Below are 17,890 nucleotides of genomic sequence, written 5' to 3'. Positions count from 1 at the left end.
CTTTTGTGTGTTGTGAGTGCAGTGGATCAGTTTTATTCTTCAACCCACACAAATTTCATTCCTCTTACAGCATTTATTTTCAGTGTACTCATATTGGCACATGATTACACTGTTTGCTTGACATGTGTGTTCTTCCCTCACTTGACTTTACTTAGTCTGTTAACCACCTCCTCCTCCCTAGGCAAGGATACATCTCACACCTTTTTCTATCTCTCTGTTATCTACCTCATAGTTTTTCACATCACTGCAGAAATTTATCAGTTATACTTCTACTAGGTAGCATATTTCTATGTTCTAGGGCTTGAGCAGGACAAACACAAACAAAACAAAAAAGTGAACCCCTAGGCAGTGTTTCCTGACTTCAGGATATATTGAAGTCATTTTTAACATGAATGTGTGGAACTCAGATTCTAGGGGAGAAAACAAACCAATAATGAAAACAAGTAAATAAAATTTCATATATTAAACAATAAAATCCAGGGCTGTGGAGACAGCATAATCCTTATGCAAAATACTTTCTTCTTAAAAAATATATATATAGGGGGGGTCAGGCGGTGGCTCAGTGGGTTAAGCACACGTGGCGCAGAGCGCAGGGACCGGCGTAGGGATCCCGGTTCGAGCCCCCGGCTCCCCACCTGCAGGGGAGTCGCTTCACAGGCGGTGGAGCAGGTCTGCAGGTGTCTCCTATCTTTCTCTCCCCCTCTCTCTCTGTCTTCCCCTCCTCTCTCCATTTCTGTCCTATCCAACAACAAAGCAACGTCAACAATGGCAATAATAACCGCAACGAGGTTGCAACAACTAGGGCAACAAAAAGGGGGAAAAATGGCCTCCAGAAGCGGTGGATTCATGGTGCAGGCACCGAGCCCAGCAAATAACCCTGGAGGAAAAAAAATATATATAAAGGGGGTGGCACACTGGGTTAAGTGTACATAGTACAAAGCCCAAGGACTTTGAATCCTGGTTTGAGCCCTGGCTCCCCTGCAGGGGGTTGATGCCCAGGTGGTGTAGTAGGTCTGCAGGTGTCTCTCATTCTCTCCCCCTTTCTATCTTAATCTCCTCTCTCAATTTCTTTCTGCCCTATCAATATAAATATAAATCTATCTATCTATCTATATATTTTACCGAGAGAGATTCAGAGTCTAGATTCAGAGTCTAGGAAAACTAGAACACTGCTCAACTGTGGTTTATGCTGGTATTGGGGATTCAACTTGGGACTGTTGGTGCCTCAGGCATGAAAGTGTTTTTACATAACCATTATATTGTTTCTTCTTTTTTAAAAATTTTTATTTATTTTCCCTTTTGTTGCCTTTGTTGTCTTTTTATCGTTGTTGTAGTTGATGTCATTGTTGTTGGATAGGACAGAGAGAAGTGGAGAGAGGAGGGGAAGACAGAGAGGGGGAGAGAAAGACAGACACCTGCAGACCTGCTTCACCACCTGTGAAGCGACTCCCCTGCAGGTGGGGAGCCAGGGACTTGAACCGGGATCCTTCGGGTCCTTGTGCTTTGTGCCACGTGCGCTTAACCCGCTGAGCTACCGCCTGACTCCCTTATTGTTTCTTAAATACACAAAAAACTTTTCAGGAATCTCTGAGCATGAAAGTTGTTTGCAGAACCACTATGTTTTCTCTCCAGCCTCAAATACATCCTTTATCTCTGCTACAATTTTTAAAAGTCTCTAGCACTTCTTTTTGGTTCTTAGAATTTTCATCTCTCTGCTTATTTTGCTCATCTGTTTTGAGATGTTATCTCATATCATTAGAACTCTTATTTTAGCAATCATATTTGTTTTAAATTCCCAGGTGACCATTTCAACCACCCTGCCATGCCTCATTCAGATACTTGCACAATTTCTGCAAATGCTGTTCTTCACTTCTTGGTATGCTTTGCAATTTTGTTTTGACAGCTGAACATATTGTACTAGGTAAAAGGAATTTTTTCGATAAAAGGGCCTTTGGCAATGATGTGGTCAGGTGGGCCTCAGAAACCATGCAGGCAAGAAGTGAAATGGAATGAAATACTCAAAGTGTTAAGAAAATAAAAACCCCTACAAGCCTAGAATTCTATACCCTAAAAAAATGTATCTTCCAGAAATGAAGGAGAGTGGCCTGGAAGGTGGCATCGTGGCTGGAGGATTGGACCTAGAATTATGAGATTCTGACTTTGATCTCTGGCACTGCATATGCCACAGTGATGTTTTGGGTTTCTCCCCCTCTCTTGTGTTACTAAATCTTTAAAAAAAAAATCAAGGAGAAATAAGGTCTTATGATTAGTCTTGGTCATTTAGCAATCCTATGCCTCTGGGTTGTAAATGTCTCAAATATTTATTATTTTTATTTCCTCTTTTGGAACAGCATAGCTAGGATGGGCTGAAATGATATATTTCCATTAATCTAGGTCAGTGTGACTTAACAGAATCCTAATAGTGATCCGGGAAATTGGTTTGACCCCCAGTACCATACAAAAACAAACAAACAACCCAGAAGGCTAAGGTCTAGATAGCTTATTTTTGAAGACAGTTTTAAGTGGCTGGGGAGGTTGTTCAGTGGGTTGAATGCTGGCCTTGCATGCATGAAGTGCTGAGTTTAATCCCCAGGATCCCATATGCCAGAGTGATGTTCTGGTTCTTTCTCTCTCTTTTGTGTAAATAAATAAATAAATAAATATTTTTTTCCTCTAGGGTCATCACTGGGGTTCAGTGTCTGTACTGTGAATCCACTGCTCCTGGCGGCCATCACCCCCCACCCCATTGTTGTTGTTGTTGTTGTTGGATAGGACAGAGAGAAATGGAGAGAGGAGGGGAAGACAGAGAGGGGGAGTGAAAGACACATCTGCAGACCTGCTTCACTGCTTGTGAAGCGACTCCCCTGCATGTGGGGAGCTGGAGGCTGGAACCGGGATCCTTAAGCCGGTCCTTGCGTTTTGCGCTTAACCCGCTGCGCTACCGCCCGACTCCCATCAAGGTTATTGCTAAGATTTGGTGCTGGCACTACAAATTCATAGCTCCCGGAAGTCATTATTTTCCTATATTTTTCCTTTCTCTCTCTCTCTTACATTTTATTTTATTCCTTTCTATTTTTTATTGGATAGGACAGAAAGAAAATGAGAGGGGAGGGGGAAATAGAGAGGGCAAGAGAAAGACAGAAACCTGCAGACCTGCTTCACTCCTCATGCTTGCTTTCTTTCAAATTGCCACCTGGATTATCACTGGGGTTCAGGGCCAGCGCTACAAAGTCATTGCTCTTGGTGTCCGTCTTCCTTCCTGTCTTCCTTCCTTCCTGCCTTCCTTTCTTTCTATTGGATGGGCAGAAAGAAATTGAGAGGGGAAGGAGAAAGAGAGGAAGCGAGAAAGACACCTCCAGACTTGCTTCACTGTTTTGAAGCGACGCTCCCTGCAGGTGGGGAGTAGGGGCTCAAACTTGTGTCCTTGCACATGGCAACACGTGCACTTAACTGAGTGCACCTCTACCGGGCCCCCATGACTGGGTTTCTTTAGAATTTAATTTACACTTTCAGGATTGCCTCCAGCAATTAATTACCTTTTGTTTTTCAGTTTCCTCACTCAACATTGATTCTGGCTCCAGTATGCTGTAATTTTCTGTATTCGGCTGATTCTTCAATTTAGGGGTGAGGAGGGAAGGACATTGTTTTTCCCTATAACCTAATTTATTTTATGGCTCTCAGAAGATTTACTGATGTATTTTTAAGTATTTCATTTATTTATTAATGAGAATGATAGGAGAAGAGAGAGAAAGAACCAGACATCACACCGGTACATGTGCTGCCGGGGGTTGAACTCGGGACCTCATGCTTGAGAGTTCAGTGCTTTAGCCATTGTGCCACATCCCAGATCCCAGATTTACTGATTTTTTTTTTAAAAAAAGATTTTTATTTGTTGTTAGATTGGAGGGATGGCTTTTCGGCACCTTACATTGGAACCAGAAACTGCAACAGAATTTAGTTTTAAATAATGCATTCTCTCAACTTCCTTGATTTATCATAACCATCTCTCCTATGTGATTTGTGAATCTTTATATCTTTTATAGGTTTAAAAAATCAATTAAAATATTTTATTGTTGTAATTATTGTTTTTATTGATGTCGTTGTTTTATAGGACAGAGAGAAATGGAGAGAGGAGGGGAAGACAGAGGGGCAGGGAAAGATAGACACCTGCAGACCTGCCTGTGAAGAGACTCTCCAGCAAGTGGGTAGCTGGGGGCTCAAACTGGTATCCTCACGCCGGTCCTTGCGCTTTGCGACACCTGCACTTAATCCATTGTGCTACCGCCCGACTCCCCAATTAAAATATTTTTAAAGTATAGAAAACAAAATAAAAGAACAAAAGGGCACCTCCATCCAGTTTACTCCTTAGTAAATATATGATGTCCTTTCCAGAGATTGTGTTGATTTGACCAGGCTTAAGGGGCTTTCCTTCATCTGCTTTTTGTACTTTTGTTATCAAAAAACACAATTATGAACAGTGTTCCAATTAATTAATTAATTAATTAATTAATTTTCACCAGTGCACTGTTCAGCTCCAGCTTATAGTGGTGGTGGGGACTCAACCTGAAACCTCAGAGTTTTATGCATGAAAGTCTTCTGCATAACTACTCCCCAGTCTACTTTGTTCGTGTGTATGTGTTTCTTTTCTTTTCTTTTCTTTTAGATTTTAATGAGAGGGAGGGGGAGGGGGAGAGGGGGGAGGGGAGGGGGAGGGGAGGGCGAGAGAGGGGGTAGGGGAGGGGAGGGGTTGGGGAGGGGGAGAGACTAGCACACTGCTCAGCTTTGGCTTGTGGTGTGCTGGAAATTGAACCTAGGACATCTGGTGTCTCAGGTTGTTGTACTACCAGTGATGTTATCTCCTTGGCCTCCTTGTTCCTATTTTTAAGATAATTTCATATTGATTTACAAAGACATTCATCCTTGCTGAAAATAATTCCATTTTATTAATGTATCATAATTTAACTATTTTTTCCAATGTTGCACTAAAAACCTCACACACTGATAATTTTATATACAATAAAAGCCTATTTCTAGAACATAGTCATAGAAGTAAAAGTGTTTATGCATTTTTAATTTGGAAAAGTTTACTATTCGTGGAATTTGTAAAACTGCATTCCTGTAACAATGACCAAGTGCTCATTTCCTCATTCTCTTAATCTCACCAATGATTTATTTACTCTTTACCAATGAGATAGGTTTAAAAAAAAGTGACATGTGTGACAAAAAAGAAAAAATTACACCACACCAAGTTAGATAATTCATACTGGATAAAAAAATCATATGAACATAATGAATCCCAGAAGGCTTTTGAAGGGCAAGTTGAACTCATAAGGCAGCACTGAATTCACTGTGTAAAAAAAACAAACCTTATGAATGCTTGGAATGTGGGAAAGGTTCTTAGATGGCAATCTTGACTTGTTCAACAGCAGCAACTTCACAGTGGAAAAATGCTGCAGAGATGCAATAAGTGTTGAAAAGCTTTCTGGATGACTTCACGCATCGCTCAGCCTCAGAGACTGCAATAGGGAGAAAACCCCGGTAGTGCATTGAGTGAAGAAGGATCTTCAGCTACAGCTTAGATCTTACTGGACATCAGTGAATCCACAGTGGGAAAGTACTTTATTTAGGGAAGGAGTATGGGGAAACATTTAGACAAAATTCAGCCTTAGCAGTCAAGACACTGTTAGAGGGGAAGGCTTTTTGAATGTGTTAATTACAGGAAAGACTTTGTCCAGAACCCACTTCTACATCATCACTGAGTCTTCTCATGGGAGCAACCCTATAATTTGTTGAATATGAAAAAATCTTTAGTCAGAGCTGGAGTCCTTTTCAACATGAAACAATTAATTCTGGAGAGAAATCCTATAAATGTCTTAAGTGTTGGAAAGCCTTCAGTTAAAGCTTATAACTTATTTGACCCCAAAGAATACATACTGGAGAGAAACTGTTTGAAATTAATAAACAAGGAAATAATTTCTGACCTAGACCACTCTTTGTAACAATATCAAAGGATTTATTTAAAGAAACGAATGTCAGGGCTGGGTGGTGGCACAACTGGCCAGCACACCTGTTAACAATGCTCAAGGACCTGGGTTCAAGCCCAGTCCCTACCTACAGGGAGAAAGGGCTGCAGGTGTCTCTCTGTCTCTCTCTCTCTCTCTATCACCATTTCCTTTTAGATTTCTGGCTGTTAATACCAAACAGGTAAATAAATAAATAAAATTTAAAAAAGAATATTTGAAAAAAAGGAATGTCATTAAAGTGAAGATCCCTTCAGTCAGATTTATTTACAAAAAAAAAAAAAGGTGTGGGGGTCGAGCGGTAGTGCAGCGGGTTAAGTGCACATGACACAAAGCGCAAGGACCGGCATAAGGATCCTGGTTGTGGTCCCCGGCTCCCCACCTGCAGGTGCGTCGCTTCGCAAGTGGTGAAGCAGGTCTGCAGGTGTCTATCTCACCTCCTCTCTGTCTTCCTCTTCTCTCTCGATTTTTCTCTGTCCTATCCAACAACAGCAATGACAACAATAATGACAACAAGGGTAACAACAAGGGCAACAAAATGGGAAAAAATGGCCTCCAGGAGCAGTGGATTCCTAGTGCAGGCACCGAACCCAAGCGATAACCCTGAAGGCAGAAAAAAAAAAAAAAAGGTATGATAAAAACAAGCAATGTGGGGCCAGGAAAATAGCTCAACCTGTTAGAGCACGGAATTGCATACCTAAAGCCCTTGAGTTTATAGGTTCAATCCTGGCACTTGATCATAGCCAAAGCTGAACAGTACTATGGTGTCTTTCTCTCGTCCTCTTTACTCTTTCTCATAATACATAAGTATTTAGTAAAAGAATGAGCAATTCAAATGTATCTGTTATTTATTTGTCTGTTTGTCTTACCAGTGCACTGCACAGCTTTAGGATATGATGATACAGGGGACTGAACCTGGGACTTCAGAGTCTCAGGCATGAAGGTAGTTTGCATAACCATTATGCTACTTCCTCTGCCTTATCTGTATTATTTTGTGATGCAAAGCTGAAAACTGATCACCTTGTATGTCTTCCTAGGCTTGTACATTTCTCGGATGAATAATTGACCAAATAGTAAATCTGCAGGACAGTTACAGTATTGAAACCAGCTGCCAAAAGCGCTGAGTTTCTTAGGGAGGAGCTAAGGTCCTCTGGTCAGAAAGACAGAGGAAGATAAAATATTGCCCACTCTTCTGTGGGAGGAAGAATGTGTAGGAAAAGCCACAAGAGTTTGTCCTGCATTATATCTTACTGCCATTTATTTATTTCCTCCAGAGTTATTGCTGGGGCTCAGTGCCTGCACTACGAATCCACTGCTCCTGGAGGCCATCTTTTCCTATTTTGTTGCCCTTGTTGTTCTTATTGTTATTTTTGCCATTGATGTTGTTGTGGTTGGATAGGACAGAGAGAAATTGGGGGGGGGGGAAACAGAGAGGGGGAGAGAAAGACACCTGCAGACCTGCTTCATCACTTGGGAAGCAGCCCCCCTGCAGGTGGGGGGCTGGGGGCTCGAACCAGGATTGGCTTACGCCAGTCCTTGCACTTTGCACCTCTGCCCTAGCGCCTGACCCCCATCTTATTGCCTTTTAGCCACCATGTTGCAGTCACTACTAGGATTCCATCCTGACTTCCTTGAGCAGACAGTCTCAACAATGTGTCAGAAGTCTCATCTCTCCAGAGCCCTAGCTCACTAGGGAAAGATAGAAACAGGTTGGTGGTATAGATTGACCTGCCAACATCCATGTTCAGCGGAGAAGCAATTACAGAAGCCAGACCTTACCCTTTCTGCACCTCACAAAGAATTCTGGTCCATATTCCCAGGGGGGATTAAAGAATAGGGAAGTTTCCAATGGAGGGGATGGGACACAAAACTCTGGTGGTGGGAACTGTATGGAATTGTACTTGTTAACTTAAATCTTGTTAATTCTAATTAAATCACTGATAAAAACTTGAAATAAAAATGAGTTGATAGAATCTGGGTCTCTGACTTTCAGCATTCTGTCATGTTGCCCTAGGGTTGTACAGAGGGAAAGGGGTGGGATCACTTTGAGGGAAGAAAGTCGTTGTTCTCATGTTGTACAATATTGCAAACTAAAGCTTTTTCCCTTCATGCAGTGAGATGAAGAGCAGAGTTTTCATTTCTCTACTGTGTTAGAAAGAAAGGACCAACCCTATATTTATTCAGATCTTCCTTATGAATCCCTAAAAGTGCCACACCAACATAGCAAAGCAGTGGATAGAATTTTTGGAAATTACTGGAAGTCTCCTGACTTGTTATCCTATATAAGCAACACATGTCCCTGTTTATAAGGGTCAGAGCTCCTGGTATCTTTGTAAATATTTTATTATTTGTTTATAGATGTATTATTTATTTTGGATAAAGACAGAGAGAAATTGAGAGGAAAGGGGGAGATAGAAAGAGAAAGAGACACCAGAAGCACTGTTTCACGGCTTGTGAAGCTTCTCCATTCCCTAAAAACTCAGCACTTTTGGTGGCTGGTTTCAGTACTGTAACTTTCTTACAGTTTACTATTTGCTCAATTATTCATCTGAGAATAATTGTGAAGCTTCTCCACTGGGGACTAGAGGTTTGAACTGGGGTCCTTTCATACTGTGACATATATACTCTAATTGATGTGCCACCACTGCCCCCGATATCTTTTTAAGAAGATATTATTAATTTATTTAAGAGAGAGGGATATATATGTATATATATATATGTATATATGGAGAGAGAGAGAGAGAGAGAGAGAGAGAACGAGCCAAAGCATCACTCTGGCACAGGTGCTGGAGAGGATAGACCATAAGACCTCATGCTTTCAAGTTCAAAGCACTGAGATGGAGGATGCTGTCAAGTTTTCTACGCCCCCAAAGTAGTTTGCAAATAGGATGCATGATGCTGAGATGCTGTGGATTAGGAGTCTTCCTGTTTCTGAAAGGGCTGAATTGTGAAGGGACCAGTGGGTACTAGCTATCAGCATTTAGTTCACTTATGTCCTAGCACAAAAACGTTAATTGAGGGGGCTGGGTGGTGGTGCACCTGGTTAAGCATACATAGTACTATGCACAAAGACCCACTCAAGGATCTGGGTTTGAGCCCTTGGTCCCCACCTGCAGCAGAGATGCTTCATGAGCAGTGAAGCAGATCTGCAGGTGTCTATCTTTCTCTTTCCCTCTCTGTCTCCCTCTTCCCTCTCAGTTTCTCTCTCTGTACTGTCACATAGAAAAGGGGGGAGGAAGGCTGCTGGGAGCAGTGGATTCATAGTGCTAACACCAAGCCCCAGTGATAACCATGGTGGGAATAATAATAATAATAAAAAAAGCTAATTGAATCATAGCACATTCATGTTCACTTGAATTATTGCTCAATTCTGTGTCCCAGAACTCACCCCTTCTGCTTCTGCTTTCTCCCATTTCCTCTTAGTACATAAAAAAATTAGAGAACACGGATTCCCATGCAGAGACTCTTCCACAACAGAATGCAGGGCCAAGACAAGAGAGTTGTGCTTAGAGTACAGAAGTTAGAAAGGTATTGACATGGTGATAGTGACGCCACTTTAAATATTACACCCAGTGCCTTATTTGTCTTCCCTTATCCCTGCTTGTGGATGGGAGCTCTGAAGCTCAGGATGTCTTGCTTGGAGGGGATTAGATGGAAATCTGGATCTTGTCTTGAAACAACTGAAGCAATGAGAAAGGGATGGAAAGAAGAATGTGGAAAACATTTAAGAGGTAGGGGCTGGATGGTGGTGCACCTGGTTGAGCACACATGTTACAAAGTGCAAGGACCCAGGTTTAATCCCCCATTCCCCACCTGCAGGGGGAAAGATTTGTGAGTGGTGAAGCAGGGCTGCAGGTATCTCTGTCTCTCTCCCTATCTCTATCTCCCTCCTTCCCTCTTGATTTCTGGCTGTCTCTATCCAATAAATAAAGATAATAAAAAAATTTTAAAAGAAGAAAAAAAAAAAGAAAATGTTTGAGAGGAAGCTAGTGAAGGGCAATAGCTGTAGGAATGACTTTAGTCATAGGGTCACAGATGAAAACATAGACAGCTCTAGGAAGATCTCTCATCTTCTTGGGTACCAGTAAGGGGCCTTCTTGTATTCATTCACTTGGTTACTGAATGGCCACAATTCTAGAGACGCTGCTGTTGGAAACATGCTTTGATCGGACTCTTCATGGAAGGAATGGAGGTCAGAGGCCAGCAGAGACTGTGGTGCTTTACTGTTAAGGCATTAGGTTTTGTTTATTTTTGGTTTTTGCCACTAAGGCTGTCTCTGGAGCTTAGTGCCTACACAGATCCACTGTTCCTGGACATTTTTTCCCTTCTTTTTTCTTCTGACAGAGAGTGAAAGGCAGGTGGTCTGGGAGGTGGCACAGTAGATAAAGCATTGGACTCTCAAACGTGAGGTCCTGAGTTCAATCCCTGGTAGCACATGTACCAGAATGATGTCTGGTTATTTCTCTTTCCTCCCATATTTCTTGTTAGTAAATAAATAAAATCTTAAAATAGAGTGAGAAGCAGAAATGAAGAGAGAAAGAGAGGGGGAGATATGGAGGGGAGCCACCTGCAGCACTGCTCCACTGTACATGAAGCTCCCCTGCAACAGGTGGGGGCCAGGAGTTTGAACCCAGGTCCTCACTCATGGCAATGTGTACACTCTACTGGGCAAGCCACCACCCAGTTCCACTAGGTTTGTTTTTTTATTATTGTATTATTTATATTTATTTATTTGTCTATTTTATTTATATTTTACCAGAGCACTGGTTAGCTCTGGCCTATGGTGGTCCTGGGGATTGAACCTGGGAGCACAGAGCCTTAGGTATAAAAATCATTTACATAACCTATATGCTATCTTCTACAGTCCCATTGGTCTATTATTCTTTTGAAAAATAATATTTTATTTGTTTTTTTTAAAGATCATTGTTTTCTTTTTTATTATTTATTTCTTTGTATTTTCCCTTTTGTTGCCCTTGTTGTTTTATTGTTGTAGTTATTATTGTTGTTGTTATTGATGTCGTCATTGTTAGATAGGACAGAGAGAAATGAAGAGAGGAGGGGAAGACAGAGGGGAAGAGAAAGACAGACACCTGCAGACCTGCTTCACTGCCTGTGAAGGGACTCCCCTGCAGGTGGGGAGCCAGGGGCTCGAACACGCTGTGGTACCACCTGACTTCCTCCAGACATTACTGTAAGAGGTCATGACTTACTGGTGTTTTTACTGTCTTATTGTCATTTTCCTTTTATTCTACTTATATACTGCTTGGTCTTAAAAATTTGTGAATTGTTTTTGTTTTCCTTTCATTTCTTTTGATCTTCCTTTTCCCTATTGAAACAAAACAAAACAAAAACCCAAAAACTAGCAACCAAGAAGTGGTGCAGTGTTTAAAGCATTGGACTTAGAAGCATGAAGTCGTGAGTTAAGTTTCTGGTATTTCTTTGTGGGCCCTCATAAGACCTTGCCCTCAACTTGGATCAACAATAGTAGAGAATGTTCCATCCTCTGAAGGGAGGATGGACAATATACTCTATACTACACCTGAGGACGATGGGTCCTGATATTGGGTAGCTTGGAACATTCCTACTTATGACCACAGAATGTGAGCTTGGATCTACAGGGAAGCAGAGGTTACATAGGCTCCTAAGCTGAATATGGGCCCCAGATCACATCAAATCGATAGGGTTTACAGTCAACAATATTTATACCCCCTTCCCATATTTGGGAGCTACTCTCTTCCCTGATCCAGCTTTCTGGTCCTTCTTCCAGCCATGACATCATCTTCCCAGACAATAACGTGGATCTACCTGCATATCAGATTTTAGGCTCAGGGAAAAACAAACAATGAACAAACAAATAAAAACTAGTATAGCTACAGGCTCTCTGGAATATAACTAAAATATGCCTACTAGCTATCTACAAAGTAGAGACCCACCCCCCAACTTTTCATCTGCACTATTCCAGCCTTTGGGTCCATGACTGGTCAACAATTTGTTCAACCACCAGTTCCCAGATGCTAGCATGATGCCGGCCAGACTTCCCTGGACAGACAACCCCACCAATGTGCCTTGGAGCTCTGCTTCCCCAGAGCCCTTCCCCACTAAGGAAAGAGGCTGGGAGTATGGATCAACCTGTCAACGCCCATGTTCAGCAGGGAAGCAATTACAGAAGCCAGACCTTCAACTTTCTGCATCCCAGAGTGACCTTGGGTCCATACTCCCAGAGGGTTAAAGAATAGGAAAGCTATTAGGGGAGGGGATGGGATACAGAGTTCTGGTGGTGGGAATTGTATGGAGTTGTACCCCTCTTATCCTGTGGTTTAGTCAATGTTTCTTTTTTATAAAAAAAAAAAAAAAGTTAAAGAAAAAGAAAAATAGGGAAAAAAGTTTCTGGCATCTCATGTAACAGGACGTTGTCCTGGTGTCCTCTCTCTTTTCATAAATAAATCTTATTAAAAAACAAAACAAAAACAAGAAGAAGAAGGGCCAGTGAAATGGTTTGCTTGGATAGTGCATTGCTTTGCTATGTCTGCAACCCAGGCTTCAGCCTGGCCCTCACTGCATTGAAGGAAGCTTCGGTGCTGTGATCTCTTTCACTCTCTGTTTCCCTTCTCTGTCTCTAAAACAAACAAACAAGCAAACAAACACATCAGAACTGGGGGAGACTGGGAAGTGGGTAGAGTACAGAACTTGAATGCGTGCATGTGGTCTCAGGCTTGATTCCCAGCATCACATACAGCAGAGTGATGCTTTGATTTTTTTTCTCAGTGATAGGAAAATAAACATAAAAAACTCAGGGATCAGTGGTCCTGGAGGTGGTGCAGTGGATAAAGTATTGGACTCTCAAGCATGAGGTCCAGAGTTCAATCCCCAGCAGTACATGTACCAGAGTGATGTCTGGTTCTTTCTCTCTCTCCTCCTATCTTTCTCATAAATAAATAAATTAATTAATTAAATATTAAAAAACAAAACAAAAACCTCAGGGACCTTAATACAATATATTAGTTGGATTGTGTTTGACTATAAGTAACAGACCCAAAATAACATGATCTAAATGAATTTAAAATTTTTATTTATTAATTAACAAGAGGGACATCACTCTGGTCCATGTACTGCCGGAGATCTAACTCAGGACCTCATGCTTGAGAGTCCAACACTTTATCCACTGCGCCACTTCCCAGACCACTAAGTGAATTTTCCTTTCACATGAAAGGTCAGAGACAGACATCTCAAGGTTTCTGTGAGCCCTCTTTATCACCTGGGCTCCCAGCTGGTCCTAACTTTCCATTCTGCCACTCCCCAAGGTGCAGGATGTCACTCCTGTTATTGAAAGTGTGTTCTGGGCAGGGAATGGAGGGAGAAACTTTCCATGTCTGCCAAGGAAATTTCCTACTAGTTGGCCCCTGGCTTAGCAAGGTGGCCACACTGACTTCACTAGGGGAGACTGGTATTTATACTCTTTACTGCAAGCAGTCATGTACACAGCTAACTCTTCTAGAGTCTGAGCAGGGTGGGTGATATTGGGACAGGTAACAAGCCACTTGCTGTCACCACACTTATGAATGCTCTTCATAAGTTTCTCTTTCCTGTTTCCAACAGGGCCTGTGTTTCATCGCTGTATTTGCCGACACTTTGGCAACAGGTTTGTCTGAATTATTGGTTAAAAATTATTTTTAATAATGTCATATATTTGTACACTGTTATAATGTGCAGTATGCATATTTTAACATGTTCCTGGATGTAAAACAGTAATTAGTAAGAGGCAGAGTGGCTAGAGTGCTGGGCTTGAAGCACGAGGTCCCAAGTTCAGACTCCAACACTGCATATGGCAAAGTGACAGCACTGGTTCTCTCTCTCCTTCTTCCTCTCTTCATGTTAATAAGTAAACACATGCATAAAAAATAAATATTTTTTATTGTCTTTATTTATTTATTGGATAGAGACAGCCAGAAATTGAGCGGAAGGGGGAAGATAGAGAGGGAGACAGAGAGACCCCTGCAACCCTGCTTCACCACTCATGAAGCTTTCCCCCTGCAGATTGTGACCTGGGGCTTGAACCTTTTTCCTTGAGCACTGTGACATGTGCACTCAACCAGAGGCGCCACCACCTGGCCCCAATAAATACATTTAAAAAAAGAAATAATCAGAAAAACATCTGGGGGGAGTCGATCTCTATATTGAATATTCTGGGCTCACTGAAATGAAAACACCTGATTTAAGAGGAGCCCCTCTATTAAAAGGTGCGGTGTGTCTGGCTGACAGGTTCTCTGAGGCTTAGTTTTTCCCTTCCTGCTCATCCACTTTCTGGGCACAGTTGGCCTCCAGTCTGTAGGCTCATGGCGCCACCTGATGTCCAGTGAGGATAAAGTCTCTTCCCCACTTTGCAAGGAGAGGGTGCTTTACACACACAAACCCATTTCATGCTCCTTTCAATATTCCTGCTCTACTTAATTCCACTTTAGATGATCCTTCGTACAGAAACCCTTTCCTTTTACCCCTTTCTTCCAAGCTGTACTTACTTCCAGGAAAACACCCCCTTTCCTTATCTGCACCAGCAGCAGTTGCTGTGGTAACTACAGCTACACACTTTTCAGTGCACAACAGGGGATGCATTGGATCGACCTTCTCATGGTGCATCCCATGAGTACCCATTTATTGGGGAAACTGATGATCCTTCCTAGCCGACTGAATCCACATGGATCCCAGTCACTTTTAAAGCCAGCAACAAGCAGACATCAGGCTCAACCTGACGCTGTTGACTGGCTACGGAAGAAGGGCAAACACTAGAAGAAGAAGAAGAAGGTGCTAAGTTCCCTTTGTACATTCTCTCATTTAATTCTCGGAAGAACCTGATGGACCTATTTACACAAGAGGATACTGAGGTTCAAAGTTTGGGCCTATTTCCTCAAGTATCAAGAGTTAGTAAGTGACAGGAGCCCAAATGGAGTGCAGGGCTATTCTTCAAAGTCCGAGTTTTTCTCAGTTGTGGAAAGATATTCCACCCCCCTCTGGAGCACTGCTCAGCTTTAGCTTATGATGGTGCTGGGGACTAAACCTGGGATGTCAAAGCCTCATGTCCAGTAAAAGGCACTAAAGTCTTTTTTCATAGCCACTATGCTATCTCCCCAGACATGTGCAAGGGTTTTAGTCTAGAGATCTTTTATAGATGTCAAGGCAAATGTGGTATTTCTGAATATGAGATTTAAAATTTCCTCTCTGGAATTAACTAATAGTCAAAACAGAGACAAAACAGACCTGAGAGATGTTTCAAGACTCCATGCGGGGGGCAGCTTGTATAAGTTTGTAGTAAGAGCCTGGTAAGGTGTCTGAAGATATGGGTGCTCTAGCTCTGGCTTCCCCCATTCTAAGCTGAGTAAACTGGACAAGTCATTGAATCCTGTGGATCCTCTTCGTCTGTGAAAGCTGGAGCTACAGATAGTTTAAGCGTCAGAAGACTTTGTGCCTTGTATATGTGAGAGGAATTTTTAAACTATGAGGTATTTGTAAGTTTTGGCATTGTTGTTACTGTTCTTTAAAACCAGGCATACCGGGAGTCCAGCGGTAGCGCAGCGGGTTAAGCACACATGGCACGAAGCGCAAGGACCGGTAAGGAGCCCGGTTCAAGCCCCTGGCTCCCTACCTGCAGGGGAGTCACTTCACAGGCAGTGAAGCAAATCTGCAGGTGTCTATCTTTCTCTCCCCCTCTCTGTCTTCCCCTCCCCTCTCCATTTCTCTCTGTCCTATCTAATAACAGTGACATTAATAACCACAACAATAAAACAACAAGGGCAACAAAAGGTAATAAAAAATTAAAAACCTAGGGCTGGTGAAATAGCTCACTTGGATAGTGTACTGCTTTGCCATGTGCACGATGCAAGTTCGAGCTCAGCTCTTGCCATGCTGAAGGGAGTTTTGGTGCGGTGGTCACTTTCACTCTCTCTCTTTGCTTCTCTCCTTCTCTGTCTCTAAAACAAAAACAAAAATCAAATCAAAATCAAATCAAAACAAAGAAATGCACACCTTGATAAGAACTATGCATAATTGTCTGTGTTTTTTAAAATATTTATTTATTTATTCATTCCCTTTTGTTGCCCTTGTTGTTTTATAGTTATAATTATTATTGTTGTCATAGTTGTTGGATAGGATAGAGAGAAATGGAGAGAGGAGGGGAAGACAGAGAGGGGGAAAGAGAGACACCTGCACACCTGCTTCACCACCTGTGAAGCGACTCCCCTGCAGGTGGGGAGCCGGGGGATCAAACTGGGATCCTTAAGTCAGTCCTTGCGCTTTGCGCCACGTGCACTTAACCTGCTGTGCTACCTCCCGATTCCCTAAATTTATATTGTAATGTGTGCACTCAATTGGGTGCACCCTTAACTTTATTTATTTTAATTTTTTATTATTGAATATATATGTATGGAGAGAGAAATTGAGAGGAGGGGGAGATAAGAGAGGTAGAGAGACAGACAGACACCTGAAGACCTGCTTCACCAATTGTAAAGTTTCCCCCCTGCAGGTGGGGAACAGGAACTTGAATCCTGTTTCTTGTACACTGTAGTATGTGCGCTTAACCAGGTGCACCACTGCCCGACCCCACCCCTTACTTTCAAATAAAAATATTTATGTATTTACACGAGATACAAAAAGGGAGAGAGGAAGAACCAGAGCATTACCTCGGCACATGTGATGTTGGAGACTGAACATGGGACCTCATGCAGACAAGTTTAGCACTCGATCCATTGTGCCACCTACTGAGCCACTCTTGTTTTGTTCTTTTAAAGCTGGGAAAATGAAGCAATGGCAGTGGAGAAGTAAAAAGTCTGCAAGTGATTGTGATCAATTCATCGTAATGGCATAGCACTCGGATCAGCTTACCTCATGATATTTTTTCCCCTTCCTACTTCCCTCCCAATCCTCTCTCTCTCTTCTTCTCTATCTCTTTCATTTGACAAGAAAGAGGGAAATTGAGAGGGAGGAGACAGAGAGGGAAAGAGACACCCACGCCATGGCTTCACTAGTCGTGAAACTTCCCCCTGCAGGTGGAGACCAGGGGCTTGAATCCAGGTCCTTGTACACAGTAACGTGAGTGCTCATTCAGGTGTGCCTCCACCAGCCCCTTGGTGATTTCTTACATGGTACTCATGTGGTGAGGTGAGGGGGGCATTAGAATGACTCACTACCACAGAGGAAGTTTGAGAGGAGAAGACGAAGAGACTAAGATGAGTCCAGAGAGAGAATGTGTGGTTATTGTTAACAGAATTAAGCCTTAGACACAAGATACTTTTTTTTTTTGAGAGGGATCCTGAGGTATCATCACAGTTACAGATGTCAGTGACAGCAGGGACAAGGACAGTATTGTGGGCAGGCAAGTGGTGCAAGGGAAAACAGTATAAAGAACAAGTAAACAATGTGTGGGAGATGGCAAACCAATTACATTAGTCTTGAGGAGAAAGGTTGCTTCATAGAGAGAGGATTTTGCTGGAGAACTGAATAGCATATCCAAGATTTTTTTATAGGTTATGTCTTGCAGAAGGAAAATGACATCATGAAAACAGAATTAAGAAGCTTTTTGGCAGTCTCTTCTCTCACTCTCTTTTCTTTCTTTGTCTCTTTCAAAAAGATTTATTGGGGACAGGTAGTGACACACCTGGTCAAGTGCTCACATTACAGTGTGCAAGGTCCCAGGTTCAAGCCCCTGGTCCCCACCTAGAGAAAAAATTTCATGAGTGGTGAAGCAGGGCTGCAGGTGTGTCTTTCTCTCTCTCTCTCTCTCTCTCTCCCTATCTATCTATCTCCTCCTCCTCCCTCAATTTCTGTCTCTAGCCAATAATAAATACATAAAGAATAAAAGTTTTTGAAAGATTTATTTATTT

The 17,890-nt window shown here is 42.3% G+C and overlaps 1 long non-coding RNA gene across 2 annotated transcripts in view; it reads left to right on the top strand.

Moving 5' to 3' along the window:
* Window positions 1–17,890, top strand: part of LOC132542044 (uncharacterized) — a 32,114-nt gene that overhangs the window by 13,405 nt on the left and 819 nt on the right. The window contains exons 2-3 of one of the 2 annotated variants that reach the window (XR_009553183.1): window positions 13,617–13,659; window positions 16,799–17,889. This is a non-coding gene — a long non-coding RNA (uncharacterized LOC132542044). Of the gene's footprint in view, window positions 1–9,525; window positions 9,752–13,616; window positions 13,660–16,798; window position 17,890 lie in introns of those variants that run through there. The other variant, XR_009553184.1, reaches the window with a different exon arrangement.

The sequence above is a fragment of the Erinaceus europaeus genome, chromosome 12 (assembly GCF_950295315.1).
Source record: "Erinaceus europaeus chromosome 12, mEriEur2.1, whole genome shotgun sequence".
Taxonomy (NCBI): Eukaryota; Metazoa; Chordata; class Mammalia; order Eulipotyphla; family Erinaceidae; genus Erinaceus; species Erinaceus europaeus.
The sequence above is the reverse complement of the archived record's forward strand: the minus strand, read 5'-3'. Positions and strand labels throughout refer to the sequence as shown.